Genomic DNA, 18,938 nt, shown 5'->3' with positions numbered 1-18,938 from the left:
TGGGATTTTGAATAAACATTGCATTGAATTTATAAAATAAATTACAGATAGATGGCATGTTGAAGCTGGTAAGGGATAGCGATAGAGGGAGTGAGCTTGATTTGAGTACATGTCTATAAGTGTGGAAATATCACAATGACTACCTCTTTCTATTACTAATGTATGCTAATAAATATTTTACAAAGATAAATAGCATCTTTGTAACAGAAAGCCCATCCATGTAATCATGAAGAAATTTAGATTTCTTAGCAGATTTAACATTTCCTGCCTTGGGATTTTCCCCATTTCCTATTTAGTACAATTGTAGATGTTTCTTTTCTTTTCTTTCCTTTTTGTTACTGTGATAAGTGAGGTCTCTCCTTCCATGTTGTGTATTTCCTCTTTGTTTTCATTGAACAAGTGAAATGTCCACATGAATAAGATTGACAAATATCTGCAAGTTTAATATTACTGGGTCTGAATAAGGATGTGGAGGAATACAATCCCAACGGAAAGGATAAATTAATTCAACCACTTTAAACAGCAATTTGGTAGTGAAGATCCATATGCTTGTCTGTAATTCAGAAATCCAAGAGGCTCTGAAAACTCAAAATTCTTTCTTAATTCCAAGGTACACATACATAAACATGCATATATATATGTATATATACGTGTTATGTACACATATAGATACATTTATATATAATATATACATTTATATACACACATAAATATGTTATATATACTGTATATGTATCTATATAGAGTTCATATTTTTATAGACAATGCTACTTTATAAAAGACTGTACTAGTTTATACTCAAACAACACAGGAGGGAGTGGCCATTTCTGCCTACTCCTGATAGTCTAGTAAGCTGGAATGGAGAGAACCAGCATCCTCATTTGCCAATTTGAGTTAGGTGGAATCACTATTCCTCACTAGCCATTATAATTGTTGCATCTAATTTCCTATTGACATTTTCAGCAGTTAGACATGTATTCAGCTACAAGTAGTTAAGCGAGGACTACTACTGCAGTTAGTAATAAAGAAGGATTTATCATTGTTGAGTTTCAGGGGTGATCTTTTGGTTTTTGACATGAGAAAAAATCGGAAAGCTTAAGCATAAGCAATACAAAATAAAAGCTACTGAGCAAGGGCAAGTCACAAGCATTTCTTTTCTTTTCTATTATATTTTTATTAGTTTTTTGTCCTCTTGGCCATGGTTGTTTTTTCCTAGGCAAAGGAAAGCTGCTTCCTCTCCAGATCCCAATTCCAGATGGAAGGAAGAAGGAAATGCAAAAGGACAGGGAAATGCAGGCGCTGAATACCTTACTTTTAGAAGTCATGATATCCGTCTTTCTTTAAGTTTGTATATTCATTTCTCTAAAATTATATTTTCAATATTATTTAAATTTAATCTAGAATTATCTCTTACCTCCTCTTACATCTTCTTGGCCAGAACTGGATCACAGGGCCACCTGCAACCCAATCACAGACAAAGAGAGTGAGGTCATCCTATCTGCTCCCTTTAAACCCCACAAGAGTGGGAAGTTTTGTTCTTAACTGTATCCTCAATCACACAAGAAGTTTTGATGCATAGTTCAGTATTGCTGAGTGAGCTACAAGAATGAGAGGCTACTTGGAGTGGGAATGGAGCAGAGAAAGGAACTTAGTGTGTGTGCTCTCTGCAGAGAAGCTCCGGTCATGATTGTTGTCAAGAGATAGGGTTTGTCACAATATTCTCAACCCACTGATTCTATTAATGCTAATTATCTGTTGTTCATATATGGCAAATATTTTTCCCAGTCTTTCACCTACCTATTTTGTTTTGTTTTGTTTTGTTTTTGAGGCAGGGTCTCAGTAGCTAGTCCAGTCTGACCTCAAACTGACAATCTTCCTGCCTCTACCTCCTGAATGCTGGGATTATGGGAAGCCTGGCTGTGATTAGTGTTTTGAAAGAATGTTTGGTGTTTTAAGAAAGGATGCAGTAGACCCTTGGGATGCACGGGTGTGAGGTTCCGAAGAGACCACTGTTAAAAGAAAAACCACAAGTGCTCAGAATGCATAGTTTGGTACTACAAACTACTTGATTTATTTTTCCCATAACATTAGCCAGTTTTCACTAAAGACATTCCACCTTTCAATGAATCTAACATTTTTTTTCCTTTATCACTTAAATTAAGTCCATTAACTTTTACCTTATTGGCGGGGGAGGTGGAGAGGAAGGAAGATGACCATAAAATTAATGGCAGAAAAATAGCAGATTACACAACAACTTAAACACAATTGCCTATACTACAGGACTCACTGAGAGTCTCTCTACCTCAACTGAGCTGCGTGATGCAGGTCCAGAGTTTAAAATTTTTTGTCTTTTGAAATTTCTCTTGTTTATTTATCATTGTGTTTTACTACCCTTGGCCAATACTGGGTGCAATGGATCTGCAGTTAAGGTGGCTTGCTGTACTGCAAGGGTGAAGTACATTCCTTGTGATGTATCAAGGGTGACTCAACGCCCTGTGGCACCACTGCTAACGTGGCAGTTACTATCACTTGTCAAGGCCATGTTGCCAGGTCTCCCCATCACAAAGCTACTACTTTTTCCTTTCTAATTTCTATTACCAACTCACTCTTGCAGTTTACGCTTAAGCAGCTAAAGGGAGGAAGGCTACGATTTCCCTCCTATCAAAACTATGGCCATAAATTATTCTTCTGTAAAGAAGACATGTTACTTTGACCTCATTATTTGTTCATTTACTTAACCATTCACTTAAATCATAGTACCCCATTTGTGAACCAAGCCTTCAGCATATAAGCCTTTAGGAGAGGATATTTCATATTCAATGCATAGTATCTCCATCCTCTTGTTTACAGAACATCTTCTTTCAGGATGCTTATTTTATGCTTTTCCTATCTCGGCTCTGGAATCAATCAGTTCTTCATGAATTCCTGGTTCCTTACATTACAGAATGATACTTTAAAACTAAGATCTGGATCCTGGCTGCATTCATTGCTACTGAGATATTATTGCCTTACTTATGTTCTCTAGTGTGCATGATGAGCCATGCACATACAGATAATCTATAAATGTCCCCTATCTCTCCCTCTCTCTGTGCATGTATGTACATCCATGTATGTTAAAAAAGGTATACCATAACATGACTTCAGACTGATGTCCTCAACTCTAAACACTATCAGGATCATTCTAGTCTCTCCCTATTACTTGTCTCTCTCCAAGAGGGAGATCTGGTCTTGAACCATCCATCAGCTATGTACTTAATCAATCTTGGTATACAATTTCAGAAGTGGGGGGGGGTGGGGGGGGTGCGTGCGTGTGCTAGTCCTGGTGCGTGAACTCAGGGCCGGGGCAATGTCCTGAACTTTTGTGCTCAAGTTGAGCCATAGCTCCACTTTCAGCTTTTTGGTGATTAATTGGAGATGAGTCTCATAGACTTTTCCTGCCTTTGTTGGCTATAAACTATTATCCTCAGATCTTAGTCTCCTGAGTAGCTAGGACTACAGGCAGGAGCCACACCAGTGCCTAAGTAGTTTCAGAATTCTTAATCTATACAATTAACTTCCACATATTTTAAATCTTCATTTATGGTAGCTCTTATTATATGAATTTTGGAATTTTATTCTGTTTAATTATCAGTCTTTTCCTTTGACCTCTTGAGTTTTATATCTTATCTAGAAAAGTTTTCCTCATCTTCTACCCCCAACTACCACTTCAGTTAGCTCTGTATTTACCTATTTGGTGTATCTGGATTTTATTCTGATCTTTATATGATATAACTATAACCTTTTTCGTGTGTGTGTGTGTGTGTGTGTGTGTGTGTGTGTGTGTGTGTGTGTGTATGTGTGTGTGTACCGGGGCATGGGGAGTCCTGGGGCTTGAACTTAGGGCCTGAGTGCTGTCACTGAGCTTTTGTTCAAGGATAGTACTCTACCACTTAAGCCAGAGTTCCATGTCTGGATTTTTGGGGGATGGGTAGTTTTTTGGAAATAAGAGTCTCATGGGCTCTCCTTCCCAGACTATCTTCAAACTGCAATCCTCAGATCTCAGGCTCCTGAGTAGCTAGTATAGCATACATGAGGCCATCCGATATAACCTTTTTATCAAATGGTTATTCTAGACACTCATTTTTATCAGCTGTCTCTTTCTTCTCTGAGTTTGTTTCTTCACCTGGGTTTGTTTCTTGAGTCTTCTAATTGTCAACATCTATACAATATAGACATTTAAATTTTTGTAACAAAATGATACTTAATTGGGATAGTTATTGAACTGTTTTCTTTTTTAAAATATGTGTTTTTATTGTAAAGATACTGTACAGAGGAGTTATAGTTACATGAGCAAGGTAATGAGTCCATTTCCTATCGAGCATTGTTGCCCCCTCCTTTGTTTTTCCTCTACCATTCTTCCTCTACCTTTCTTCCCCACTTCCCCAACTCATCCTCCCCCAAACCCCAAAAAGTTGTTAAGTTTGTTTTCAACATAGTGTCTTGTACATCTCATTGTTGCAATGAGTCATCTGTATCCTTATTTCAGCATTTTGTTATTTCCCTTCCCCTCCCCAAATTAGAAAACTGTATATACAAGATGCAGGACACCGGAATCAAATAGAGTGACAACAGGGGTTATACCAAGGGGGAAGACATACAAAGAAACAATAAAAAGCACATAGTACCTTATAAGTACATTAAAAAGAACAACAAGAAAGATAAAATCTCTTGTGTCCCTATCTTGGGATTCATTTCGCTTAGCATCAGATTATATGGTCATATGTACATAAATTTTGACCTCTTCTTCTTGTCCTAGACATATACTAGTTATTGCAGGAGTTTTAAGAAATGTTTAAGAAAACATGGGACCTATGTTTCTTTGAGCCTGGCTTACTTCACTTAATATAATTTTTTCCAAATCTTTCCATTTCCTAACAAATGGGGCGATGTCATTCTTTCTGATGGTATACATATACCACATTTTCTTGATCCATTCATCTTCTGAAGGGCATCTAGGTTGGTTCCATGTCTTAGCTATGGTAAATAATGTTGCGATAAACATAGTCGTGCTGGTAGCTTTAGTATAGCCTTGTTTGTGATCGGTTGGGTAAATGCCCAAAAGTGGGATTTCTGAGTCATAGGGGGAGCTCTATGTGTAGTCTTTTGAGGAACCTCCATCCTGCTTTCCAAAGTGGTTGAACAAGTTTACATTCCTACCAACAATGCAGTAGGGTTCCCTTTTGGCCACATCCCCTCCAGCATCTGTTGTTATTAGATTTCTTGATTATAGTCATTCTAACTGAGGTGAGGTGGTATTTCAATGTTGTTTTGCACTTCTTTTTTAATAAGTTTTTTATTGTAAAAATACTGTACAGAGGGGTTACAGTTACATGAACAAGGGTAATGAGTACATTTTTTATCAAGGATTGTTACCCCTCCTTTGTTTTTCCCCTACCATCCCTTCCCTCCCACTTCCACAACTACACTCTCCCTCCATCCCCCGGCCTAAATTGTAAAATTCATTGTTCAACAGTGTCTTGTGAATCTCATTGTTACAATGGGTCAACCTGTATCCCTATTTAAAGATTTTGTTTTTCCCTTCCCCTCCCCAAATTATACCAACATCAAATACAGTGAAAACAGGGGTTATACTGTAGGGAAGGAACATACAAAGCAACAAAAAAAATCACCTGATACCTTATAAATAGATTAGAAACAATAGCAAGAAAGAAAAAGCCACTTGTGTCCCTACCTTAGGGTTCATTTTGCTTAACATCATCTTTTCTGGTCGTATGTACATAGCTTTTGACCTTTGCTGCTTGTCCCAGACATATACTAGTTATTGCAAATAAGGGAAACCACAGGACCTATGTTTCTTTGGGCCTGGCTTACTTCACTTAATATAATTTTCTCCAAGTCTCTCCATTTCTTAATAAGTGGGCAATGTCATTCTTTCTGATGGAGGCATAGAATTCCATTGAATATATATATACCACATTTTCTTGATCCATTCATCTTCTGAGGGGCATCTGGATTGATTCCATATGTTAGCTATAGTAAATAATGCTGAGATTAACATAGCTGTGCTGGTAGCTTTAGTATGGTCTTGTTTGTGCTCATTTGGGTAAATGCCAAAAAGAGGGATTGCTGGGTCATAGGGGAGCTCTATGTGGAGTATTTTGAGGAACCTCCATACTACATTTCAAAGTAGGTGAACAAGTTTACACTCCCACCAACAATGCAGTAGGGTTCCCTTCTGGCCACATCCCCTACAGCATCTGTTGTCATTAGAGTTCTTGATTATAGCCATTCTAAGTAGGGTGAGGTGGAATCTCAATGTTGTTTTGATTTGCATTTCTTTTATGGCTAGGGAGGTTGAGCAGTTCTTCATGTGTCTATTGGCCATCCTTCTTTCCTCTTCAGAGAAGTTTCTCTGTAAGTCTTTAGCCCACTTATTTATCAGGCAGTTGTTTCTTTGAGGATTTGTTGTTGGGGATTTAATTTTTTGAGTTCCAGGTGTATTTTAGATATGTGACCCTTGTCTGTTGTATGGCTAGTGAAGATCTTCTCCCAATCCGTGGGCTTTCTGTTGATCTTGCTATTTCCTTTACCATGCAGAAGCTCTGTGGTTGTCCCAACTCCCATTTGTCCAACTTTTCTTTGATTTGTTGTGTTTCTGGGTCTCTATTAAGAAATTTTCAGTCTGTGCCAAGGAGCCCTAGAGTTTCCCCCATTCCTTCCTGTAATCTTTTCAGGTGTCTGCTTTGTCTTTGATCCATCTGGAGTTGATTCTGGTGCAGGGTGATATATAAGGATTTAGCTTTAGTTTTCTACAGGTGTTTAACCAATTTTGCCAGTACCATTTACTGAAGAGGCTGTCTTTCTTCCATTCTATTTTTTTAGCTCCCTTATCAAAGGTTAGGTGGCTATAGGTCTGTTCTATAGGGTTCTATAGGGGGCTATAGGGTTCATTTCTGGGTCTTCAGTTTTATTCCATTGGTCTTCATGACCTGTTTTCTTAAACATTTCTTAAATCTCCTTATATGCTGAGTTCGACAGGCAAGCTTTAGGATTAGTTTGTGAAGGTGGGTTTTTCAAATGCCTTAGGGATTTGAATGGGGATTACATTAAATTTATTCAATTTGGGAAAAATTGACATCACAACATGGTAAGTCGCTAGGTCTTCTTTTATGTCTTTCATAAAGTTTTATGTTTTTATCCCATAATAAGTCTTGCATTATTCATGAATTCACTTTACTCATCTGAATTCACATAAATATTCACATTATCTGTTGCATGTTTTAAATTGCATTTTCAAATTTTTATTGCTAACGTATAAGAAAGTTATTGATTATATTTGTCATGTTATCTGAACAAGTTGCCTCATGCATTTTATTAGAGCTGGGAGGCTTTCAGTTCATGCCCTAGAAAACTCCATTTTAGATAGCTCTGTTATCTGTGGAAAATGACAATCCTATATTCTTTTCTGAGTCAAAGAGTTGGTTATTAGTAGAGTGATTAAAAAAAAGGCCAGCCACCAAGCAAACCTAATCACGGAAAAGAAATAAGAAAAAATGCAAATACTTTTCAGATTTCTAAACAAAACTCGGAATAAGAAAATGATCATTTAAATATAAATAGTGTTGAGGATATTTTATACAACTTTGTGGAAATTAATCTGTAAGGTTAAATGCTTCTAAAAATTATACGCTCAATGAAAACTGAAGCAGAAATACAAATTAAGCCTCTAAAACCTTCATGAAAGATGTTGAGAAAGTGCCTATAGAATTTTTTCTCTTGCATTTCTGACATTTAGAAAATTATTTTCTTGACAGAAACAGATTGTGTTGTATAGTAGTGAGCCTGGTCAGAATTGTTCTTCCCTTGCTTTAATGTGTCTCCAATAATGTTCATTGTGAATTGTAAGTTTTTTTTATGTTTATCAAGTTTAGGGAGTCTTTCACTTCTGGTAAATTGTACATTTTTGTTAAAATTTAATATTGAATTTTATCAGATATGCTTTTCAGCATCATTTGAAAGTATCAAGTTGTTTCTTTTTGAAATAGAGTGTCATAACCCAGACTGGCCTGAAATTCTATAGTGCAGGCTGACTTGGAACTCACATCCCTTCAGCTTCCTCCCCTCATGTATTGCAATTAGAGGCATGCACCTCACACAAGTGGAATGATACATTTTTAAAACCTGGCAATGTAGTAAAGTTCTAACCTTGAAACATATTTTAGTTCATTTATGGGTTTAACCCAACTTGATCAAGGTGTGTTACTATTTTAGAGGTGAACTTTTGGATTTTACTTGGTACCATTTAATCTAGGATTTTTGTGTAAATATTTATAAGTAAGATTTTCTTGTATTTTGTGCCACCATTGGAAGATCTTGTTTTGACATGCAAGAAGAGATTTCAAACAATCTTGCCTTTTAGTATGTCAAAAGTCCTTGGTTCCTTGCCATAGCTTATAAAGCTTATTACCTAGGGAGCAGAAGAGGGGGACTTCTGATCATTGATGGTTTGGAATTCCTATAAACCATCAGATGAGTATAATTGTTGATGATGCAGTGAGGGTAGAATTTAATCTAAGAAAGCCCATTAGCAGCAGGCTTAATGAGTCTACATTGCCTCTAAACAAACTCCTATCTGATCTCAAGATTCCTTTAGTTGGAGGTCAGTGGCAATGAGGATAAAGATGAAGGTTGCATTCAAGAATCAGCACAAAAGGTGAATTAATAGAATTTTGGTTAACTAGAAGATAGGATGTACAAAAGTTACAGGGTTACTAGAAGAAGCAAAACATTCTAGAGATGTGTTGATTTGAAAGAAGGTGATGAATTCTACTTGTGAAATAAGAAGAATTCAATTTTGAATGTGTTTTTGATATTACTAAGAGTCTGGATGAAGGAAAGAGGTTAATATCCTCACAACTAGTCCTACTTCCATTGTGCAGACAGCAAACTCAGAAGCCTAGAAATACTGAGCCAGTTTCCCAAGGTGGCTCTGTTCTGCTTACTATGCTCTTTCCACGGTGTCTTTCCTTCATGAGATATCAATTCCAGATCTGTCATTAAAGAAGAGTCTTTTCAGGCTATGAGAGATCTTGGCATGGCTATAGGAAGAAGAGAAGGACTGAGAAATAACTAGGATGAAAATACTTGGGATAGTTTCTTGAATGAGGTCCTAAAGTATGCAAGAGAGAGCACAGGTACTAAAGAACACACAATTTCTGTACTTGAAGTCCTTTTCATGCATCAATAGAGAGGAACATATAATTAACTGCCTAACTTTAGCTCCCACCTATACAACCCACTCCATTCTGTTCCTCCCTCACCTTCTTCCCTTCTACTCCCCCACTGTTCCATGTGGGAGGAAACACATCTGCCCTAGATCCCAAGGTGGAGGGTAGTGTGTGAATAAGAAAGGATCAGAGTAACAGAAGTGCTCAGATGGTCTGTACAGAGGTTTGTACAGAGTACCAGGAAAGGGACAATGAACAGGAAAGTCACAAAGGCTGTGGTGTGGGTGTGGGTCTGAGTATGGGTGTGGGTATGGGTGTGTGCATGTGCACACACACACTAAGGCTTGAATTCAGGACTGTGCAACTCTTGCTTATCACTCAAATCTGGAGCTCTACCACTTGAGCCATACCTTTACTTCTGTTTTATTTTTTGCTGATGAGTTGGAGATAAGACTTTCCTCATTTTGGGGCTGGGAAGGTGGCTCAGTGGTAGAGCGCTTGCCTTGCATGCCTGCGGCCCTGGGTTCGATTCCTCAGCACCACATAAGCAAAAGAAAAAAGCCGGAAGTGGCGCTGTGGCTCAAGTGGTAGAGCGCTAGCCTTGAGCTGAAGAGCTGAGGGACAGCGCCCAGGCCCAGAGTTCAGGCCCCACGACCGGACCCAAAAAAAAAAAAATCTCCTCAATTTGTCTACTTTGGCTAGTTTTGAACCTTGATTCTCTGCTTTCAGCCCCTAGAGTAGCTAGGATTACAGATGTGAGCCACCAGTGTCCAGCTTGTGATATTGTTTTGAAACAAGGAAAGGAGGATATTTAAAGCTGAACAATATTAAAGGAAATATTAAAAGGAAAGCTTTCAAAGCAGTTGATGGTTGGTATATATAAAAGCTTAGGCCACAGTACACCCATTCAACTGGCAAAACGAAGTGAAATAATGCAAGTTGGGGATTCAGGGAGCCAGTACCAATGCACTATGTTGACCAGTGTGGGCTAGTGCTGCCCCTCTGCAGCATCACTCAGCAGAACTTAATTTGAGTATTCACATCCCCTAGGGCCCTGTAAACTCACTCTTGGTTAAATACTCAGAGAAAATGTCACTTGGGTGACAGAGTTGGAGACAATCTGAGCATCTATGACTAGAGTAAAAGTAGTGGGTACATACTTTGCAATAGTTTGCCTTAAAAGTAATGAACTACAAATACATAAAAGAACATGAAAAGGTCTCAAAAACTGTTAAAATAACTATAAAAATGAATTCTAGAGTGCCATATTATTTATGTAAGTTCAACATACATGCATACATAAGACATACTGTCAAAGGTAGGTATCCCTTGATGTTTTCCAACCCAGTGTAGTGTGTGTCAAGGGGCAAGGGAGAAGATCAAGCACAGGACTAGCAATTTGAACAAGACAAAAGAACTAAGAATGAACCCTGACTGATTGAAATATCCATGAACCGAGGAGTATGATGACCGATTTCCTGCCCAAGGTCCAATTAAAGAACCCAGAAGCATTGATCTTTCCCCACAGAAGAGGCTGGGTGGGCTACAAGATGCCCAGAGCTGAGGCTGGGAGAGGCTGGAGTTGACTGCCAGCCTGGAGTGGTGGCCCTCATCCTGAGATCAACGGAGAGCTGCTGACAGCTTTTAAGCAGAAAAGCACATTGTGTTTGAAAGATCTTCTCTGGTGACCCGGAGGAGAAGGAAAGACAGAGACAATGTAGTGTTTGGGAGTCTGCTTTTTAAATGACAGTGATCAGAACTAGTGCAGGGAGCTAGGGCAACATGGTGGGTGGTCTAGAGTGGGTGCCATCTAAGGCTAGGGCAGGAAGCCATAGAAAGCCACCTCCTTTTAGGCGATGGCCATTAGCTTTAGCCATGTGAATAGACTCTTGCATACTATGAAGGCATTCAGCAATATAGAGGGTAGAGTGACAGGCTCTCTCCTCCTAATGTTATTCTCTCCTCCATGACTAGGTAGCTTGGCACAGAAAGCTGGAGACTTGGGTTCTAATTCCAGCTCGTTCTTCTGGTTCCAAGGTGACCTTGGATAGGTCATTCTTTCTCTCTAGGCCTCAACTTCCTTTCTCTTCTCTTTCTAGTATGCATTCTTCTTGGCACTATATTATTGTATTTCCCTAATAATAGTCCTCCCCCAATGGGGAAATTTCCCCCCTCCCCAACTTCCCCCAGGTGACTCTAAAATCTTGACATCCTCCTTAATCTTCCAGCGCCACTGCCCCACCTTGGTGAGGAAGAGCAACAAATTGGTAACGTAATGGCCCTGCTGATTGCATTATGGGTGTCTAATGCAATATGCCCTCATGAGGACCATCCATCAGCGGAGAGCCCCTCCCCAAGACCCTGCCACCCCAGTCACATTAGTCAGGCAGCCCATTCATCACTACCACACACCTCCATGGAGACTGGCCTAGACAGATGAGAGGCCAAATCAGATTTATGAGGAGGAATCCTGGAAAAAAATCAGGCCCATCCATCTCCCAGACACTGAGGAGGGGAACCTGTGTCATCCTCCCTTCTGAGGCTCCTTAGGGAGACTAGTGCTAATGAGGAGGCCAGCCAAGTTGCTTTTGTTTTCCTGAGGCCCATTCCTGAGGCCCTGTGTTGCTAGCACAGCCTTAGAACTAGCTTCTTAAAAGTTGTGATTTGGGGAACAAATATATCCTGTTAGGACCAGGATTATAGTGTCCAGACTTAGTTCCAATGGCTAAGGATCCCAGGATGTGCATCTAAACAAGTTTCTGGGTTGGGTTGACTACTATAAGCAGAGGATAGGGAGAAAGAAGCAGCAAGCCCAGCTCAGGAATGCGACCAGTGCTGAGGCCAGCTTCACAGGAAGAGAGGTTTCACTCAGGCCTACCATTTGGACCAAGGCCTCCCTGGCAACTGTCCCTCTGTAGATAGGGGAGACAGAGGGGATTGAGAATGTGGTAGGATGCTAGGGCAAACAACTAACTATCTTTTAGGTGCGAGGACTTGTGGGTCCTAAAGCGTGCATGACTCCAGGGACCTTGTATAAGGAAAAAACCATAAAATCTGACTTGCTAGGATTTAAAAGGAGCCCATAGAAGCAAGGGGCCCTAGAGCTTTTGCTTTCTCCACTTCCCCATGAATCTGTTTCTGTGGTGTACCTGGTACTGTGCCAACTGTTTTAAACACATCATCTAAATAAAATAAAATAATAAAATCTCCTCACTGCCAGCTGCCTAGCAAGTCAAAACTTACATTCTCCATTTTAATAGGAAGATTGAACTTCAGAGAGATCAGGTGACCTGGCTAAGACGACTATGTAGTTGGTGACAGAATGATGACTGGGACCAAGTTCATCTGATCCCCAGCCGGTGCTCATTCCACTGCTCCTTTGCCTTAGCTGGGTTGCCTGGTTATGTGGAGGGCTAGGAGGGGGTCTCTGACCAAATGTTCTCTTTCCAAATCCTCCTCAATCTGTGTCCAAAGGAATCTCTTCTCTGTAATTGCTCTATATCAATGCCATGGCTTCCTTGGGGTCTGAGAGAGACCAGGTAGAGGCAGAAATGTGAATAGAAATGTGGATAGGGCCCTACGGTCATGAGGCTCATGATGGGTGTGTTAACCTTAGGGCCTCCCTTGCCTTATAATGCTTATTTGCACCCCCCCCAACTGACCATTGTTTCATCTGAACTGAGTCCTGAATGACCAGCCCAAGAACTGAGAAGAGCTGGAAACCCATAACTGGGGCTCAGGTTAAGGGCCACGCAGGTTCTTCTTTGCATCAGTGTAGATGCAAAGTGTAGAAGTCCCCCCGCCCCCCGGGGGCTTCTTCTCTACCCCATCAGGCTTTCCTCTGCCAGTCCCTGCTCTCAGGGAAGTTTTACAGCCAAGCCAGTTACTTCTTATCAAGAGGGTGGGGGACAGAGGTGCTGAGAGAGATGGGTGGCCCCCTCTTCTCGCCAGGCAAGAACCTCAGCACCATGATGCACCAGCTCATGGGCAGTGGGAAGGGGTCTTGCCATGCATAGTGCCACAGAAGATGTAGAAGCTCTATAATCAGGTGTCAGAACACCTGTGAGAACAAGAATGTGAACATTGGAGAAGCATCTCAAACTTTCCCCTCTTCATCAAAGGTCTCCCTTCAATGGTTCTACCACTATCTTCTCCATAGTTGCCACTTCCCCTGAGGACAATGTCTTGACTCTCCCTAGATGGCTTGCCAGCCTCAGGCTGGCACTTGAACAGCTAGCATCATCTGTAGAGGCCTTGCCAAAGCATCCCGGCCTCTTCCTTACTGGTTTCTTGGCCTCCTCTCCCTTTCTACTCCAGGCCTGTGTCTCCTTGTCTTTAAATGACAAGACTCTCCTCACTCCTGACTTCTCCAACACAGGGGTGCTCACACAGTGAGTGAAAGGAAGGATTTCCATTCCACCTCCCCTCATTGCCTGATTTTCTTCCCACACAAGATTTTGAACTCACTGGGTCCTCGTATTCCCTGTTCCCTTGGGTCCTTTTGCTGTCTCAGCCCTCAGCATAAAGCAGAAGGCCATACGTCAGGGTGTATTCCTCAGGTGAGCACAGCCTGTTGGAGGCCACAATGCAGTGCCGATGACAAAAATGACATGGCCTGGATGCAGTCTCAATCTCAGAGCAGACAGAACCCATGCCCATGAGGAAGTGCCCCTAAAGGGGTGTGTGCCGCTGCATGATATAGAGAACCCCAGGGGAGACACATAGTTTTATGTACAAATACAAGGTGCCAACATTAAACACTAAAGAAGAGGCATCTGGCTGGAGAACGCTACAAATGGAAGTCCATGGGCCAGGAAGGTTTGTGTATCCAGATGCGTCTTTCTATGTCTGTGTCTGTCTGTATGTCTCTTGTTCATGTGTGTGTGTGTGTGTGTGTGTGTGTGTGTGTTGGGGTCCCTAGGTCAGAAAGAGGCTGAGATTGCTAACCAATGAGTTCCTTGAGAACTTGAGTTTCTAAGTGCTGAGGGGAGACAAACAAAAGGAGTAATCAGTTTCAAGTGAAGTGAATTAGGACAAGTATTGGCAAAGACAGAGGTCCCTCTTTCCCAGCCTCTTTCCTCTCCTGTGCCTTCCATGTGAATGTTCCTTGGGGTTCTCCTAGCCCACTTCTTCATCTGTACAGGCTTCTCCATTCGCAGGTCTTCCCTAAGCAACCAAACACACAGATGATGATGATCTTTCTCCAGCCCAGATCTGTCTTTTAGACTGTAGACCTTCTGTGCTCCAGCAGTCACCAGAGGGCTCCACATGAATAGCCTGTACGCACCTAGAACATATCCAGGTTCAAACCATGTTCATCATTTTGCCAAGTTTCATCCTTCTGAGACCCCAGCTCAGTCTGTCTCATCACCATACACCCAGTTCCCCACCCTCACTTCCCATTACAGTTGCCAAGTATGCCCCCTTTTGGACTCAAAGTATAAATCCTTCTGGACTCTTCACTTTGCACTGTCTTCGCTGCTACTAGTTGGCCTTGGTCTTTAGTGAGCTGCGCTATAGGCTCAGCCTCTAGAGAAGACACTTGGGTCTGAGCTCAGAGGAGATGCTATTTCACTCCCAAAGTGTAGCTCCAGCCACTTGGATATGTTGTTGAACCATAAGACACCCCCGATCCTCCCTCTGTAAATTAAAGATAACAGAGCCTGTGCCCAGCACACAGGCCAGCGCTATGGGTACCACTATTACTATCAGCACTATCCAAGTTGTCATCACAGTTTCTCATCAGGGAAATTACCTCAACTCTCAACTTCATCTTTTCCACTCACCATACTGGAAAAGCAACTAATCCAGTTAGGAGATGTCTGCTGCTCAAACTAGTAAGTGGAGAAGTAGATTCTGAGCCTAGGCCTATTCTAAATGACTTCAGAGTCCTTGTTGTCATCTGCTAATCCTCTTGCCTGTTTGCAAGCATGAGGATGAATGGATCTGGAACAACAACAGGGTGAGGAAGGAATGAAAGCAATGGAGGGACAATTTTCAAGAGCATCCAAGGAACTCCAAATTTTACAGTGGCAATCTCATTGAGGGGCAGATGGAGAGGAAGCATAGAGTTTGCAGTGGAGTTGCTGGGGAGAATGAGTTAAAAGGACTAGAATCCAAAGAACCTCTTAAAGACTGCAGAATGGAGACCAGGTGAAATCACAGGTATCTGTGTGAGGCTGCTATGGGTCATCAGAACAGTCAGGATGGGGTAGAGGGGGTAGTTCTTATCTTTGGCCCCCATAGCAGTATCTAGAGAGGGAACTAGCTACAACTATAGCATCTGGAACTCAGGTGAACTTGGAGCTGTGGTGTGGTGTCAGTGTGGTAGGAAAATAGTGAGTACTGCTGGGCGCTGGTGGCTCATGCCTGTAATCCTAGCTACTCAGGAGGCTGAGATCTGAGGATCACGGTTCAAAGCCAGCCCGGGCAGGAGAGACTGTGAGACTCCTATCTCCAATAAACCACCAGAAAACTGGAAGTGGCGCTGTAGCTCAAGTGGTAGAGTGCTCGCCTTGAGCTGAAGAGCTGAGGGACAGTGCCCAGGCCCAGAGGTCAAGCCCCACGACCGACCCAAAAAAAAAAAAAAAAGAAAGAAAATAGTGAGTACTTGGATGGACGGCTGCATGGCCTCTGGGCTCTGCCCTCTCCAACGTCTGCAAAGGAGTCTTCAGGCAAGAGGAAGTGAGTTGGTAGCATTTTTTTTTGTTGGTCCCACGCTTGAACTCGGCCTGAGTACTGTCCCTGTCTAAGCTTTTTGCTCAAGGCTAGTACTCTACCACATTGAGCCACAGCTCCACTTCCACTTTTGAGGTGGTTAATTGGAGATACAAAGACTTTCCTGCTCAGGCTAATTTCAGTCTTTGATCCTCAGATCTCAGCCTCTACAGTGGCTAGAATTAGGGATATAAGCCACCAGCACCTGGTTCTGGCAGCACTATTGACTCAGGGTACAGAGTCCTGCCAACTTGATTCTCCAGTCAGCTCTGAGCAAGGCTGTTGTCAGCCAGCCGGCTTGCTTGCTGGGGCCTTCACAACAAAAGCCAGAATAGGAAGGCAAGATGGGCTTGTTTCTGGCATTGTCTGTAAGATCTGGATGAGGGGTTATTTTTCCTTTCAAGCTTATTCTTCTGCATCTGAAGTTGATCACTTAGGTGGCTACTTTGTCCTCTGTCCCCAAAGAATGGTAGCTTTTAAAACAAGCAGTCTAGTGCACCCTGAGTACTCTCCTTCTGCCCAGCCAGTCCATCCTTCTCCATCTAGCCATCCTCTGATTCAAGTGCAGGACAGAACTTTGATTGGCAGGGAGAAGTCAACCTCATTCCTGACCCAACTTTACCTGGCTGGACAGGCCAAAATAAGGGCCTGTAGCTTTGTGAACGACATCTGGAGCAGCCTTCCCTGGTGAGGAAGGCGGCTGGGAAAAGGGACCTCGGCTCCTGATAGCACTAGAGAAAGTAGGCTACACTCCAGTTTGTCTGATTTTGCTCAGGCAAAAATGAAAAGTGTTCCTTTTCAAAAACCAACAATCTTGCAATTTCATGGGAATTTTGCGCTTGAGTGGGAGGTGGGGGCAGCAAGTTTTTAACACCAAGCAACATGAAGGCAAATTTACTTAAAGCCACCCGGCCACATCCCCAGCTTTTCACAATGGTGGGGGTTTTACCTTCCACAAAAGCTCTGGGTTCTCTGTCATGCCTTTCTTTTTTTCTTCCTGGATCCCAATTGTCAAGCCTTCAAGAAAATGCACTTCAGTCCTTTGTTGTTGAGTGTAATCTGATAAACTGAGCAGAAACACACTGCTCTCCCCACCCTTTCAAAAACTGTTACTGCCAGAGAAAAAGGATGAAGAAAAAGAGATCTGAGGCCTTTGAATGGACATTTAAGCACGAGCGTACGCACGCACGCACGCACGCACACACACACACACACACACACATGCCTCACATACATACCAGGACATAGAATTGCCTGGGGTGGGAGGAGGTTGAATCCCAGACTCTTGCATGGGGGCCTGGCCCTGGGGTCCTGGGACGGATGCCCTCCCAGCTCCAAGCGACTCCCCTACTTGCAGGCCCTTACTGCAACCGCCCAGTGGGCGGTGCCAGGGCAGGTTTCGGGCTATAAAGGGCTCTTGGCTCCCTGGGCCTGAGAGAGCGCCATCTCTGCAGCAGTGTCACTGCCAGCCACAGCCAGCTTGGGGCACTGCTTGTGCCCCAGTGCCACCGAGCACACTACCCTTTCGCAGGCATTGCTGATTTGGACCAAGCTGTCAGCTTTCTTCCTCCTACCTTCCATTGGCAAGTCCTTTTTTTCGATTGCTTTGGGCTGAGTTGGGTATGGGGTGGGAGAAGAACTTTGACTGGGAGGATATGGAATACTGTCATGTCGTTTCAAAAATCCCTTCTGAGGCAAGTATCTGGAGCTGAGATTCCCAGATGCGGCATGTGATAAGACTTGCTCCATATCCAGGCAATGGAGAAAGCAACAAAAGTTGTTTCCCCACCCCCACCCCAAGAGCCATCCTCCCCCCCCCCCTTCCAGAAAACTGTAGAGGGTGGGCAAGGGGCTTTCTCTAAGCTGGTTTGGTCGGAGGGGCTGGGAGTAACTATTCAGATCATATCCCCTGGGAAAGGGTGGTTATCAAAAACAAAGCTGAAAAACAGAAAAAGAAAGAAAGAAAGAAAAAAATACCTGGGAGTGGGGTACAGGGATAGAGAAGCCTTGCTAAGGGGAGGAAAAACTGAAGGAGTGAAACATCAAATCAGAAATCCAGCTTTGGATCTGATAGCATTGCCAATAGCAGGATGGCACATCCAAAGAAATGGGAGGGCTGAGTGGGTTTCTGGCAGGCGGTGGTTTTGAGGGAGGTCAGTAACATCAGCCCCAGAATCCTTGATGATGCAGGGGTGAGGGTGGGAAGAAGAGTTGGAGAGTTTACCCCTGCAGGCAGAAAGCCACAATCTAGGGCATGTGGAGATTTCCACAATGAGCCTGGACAGCAGGGATCCAGCCCCTCAAAACAGCCAGGGCACAATCTGAATGTCCTCTAAACTGTCCTTGAAGACTGGGCACTGGAGGGTTATAGCCAGCACGATGGCCGGTCTTACAGCATCTATTCTGGAAGGAGGACAGGGAAAGGAGAATGGCAGGCAAACAGGCCTGGGACCACAAGCTGAAACCTAGGGCCAAACAGCCCTCCTTACCTACTAGAGGAGCAGTTTGTGCTTCAACTCTGGAAAAGGGTCTGGACAGGACCTGCTGTCTCAGGAGTTTTGCAGGAAAGAGGCTCCGCCAGGATACACACAGGGGAGAGAGGAGCCTGAGAATGGAAAGGGAACTGCCTGTGGCCCTAGGAAGGATAAGAAAGAGTTGTGAGCTGAGTTTTCCAAGGGCTCCATGGTGCCAGGGAGCCTGAACAGGGCTGAGAGCAGAAAGAATGCTCTGAGGTGAAATCTTCAGAGGTTTTCCCCCCCAGACTTCACTGTCCATCAGGGAGGCCCTGTGCAATTTCAAATGAAAAAATTCAGGGCCCAAACAATGCAAAATCAAATGTAAAATTAAACGTTTCTTCTGTTGTCGGCTTCAGTGGTCAGAAGCATAGACATTAAACAAAGGAGCTCTTGGTTCTTGGGGAGTGGCTGAAGTTGGTGGGAGAGAGAATAGAATAAAACAATGAAGTTGTTGAGGCTGGACTGGCCCCCAGTTTTC

At 42.8% G+C, this 18,938-nt stretch overlaps 1 protein-coding gene across 1 annotated transcript in view; it reads left to right on the top strand.

The window, feature by feature from the left end:
• The window catches only part of Exoc6b (exocyst complex component 6B), a 564,774-nt gene extending 562,655 nt beyond the window's left edge, over positions 1 to 2,119 (top strand). The window contains exon 23 of the transcript XR_006150728.1: positions 2,108 to 2,119. The gene's annotated coding sequence lies outside the window, so the exon portion shown is untranslated. The remainder of the gene's footprint in view (positions 1 to 2,107) is intronic.
• Positions 2,120 to 18,938: the final 16,819 nt, after the last annotated feature.

The sequence above is a fragment of the Dipodomys spectabilis genome, unplaced genomic scaffold, assembly GCF_019054845.1.
Source record: "Dipodomys spectabilis isolate Male_0828 unplaced genomic scaffold, ASM1905484v1 ptg000262l, whole genome shotgun sequence".
NCBI lineage: Eukaryota > Metazoa > Chordata > Mammalia > Rodentia > Heteromyidae > Dipodomys > Dipodomys spectabilis.
Note: the sequence above shows the minus strand (reverse complement) of the source record. Positions and strands in the feature narration are given on the sequence as shown.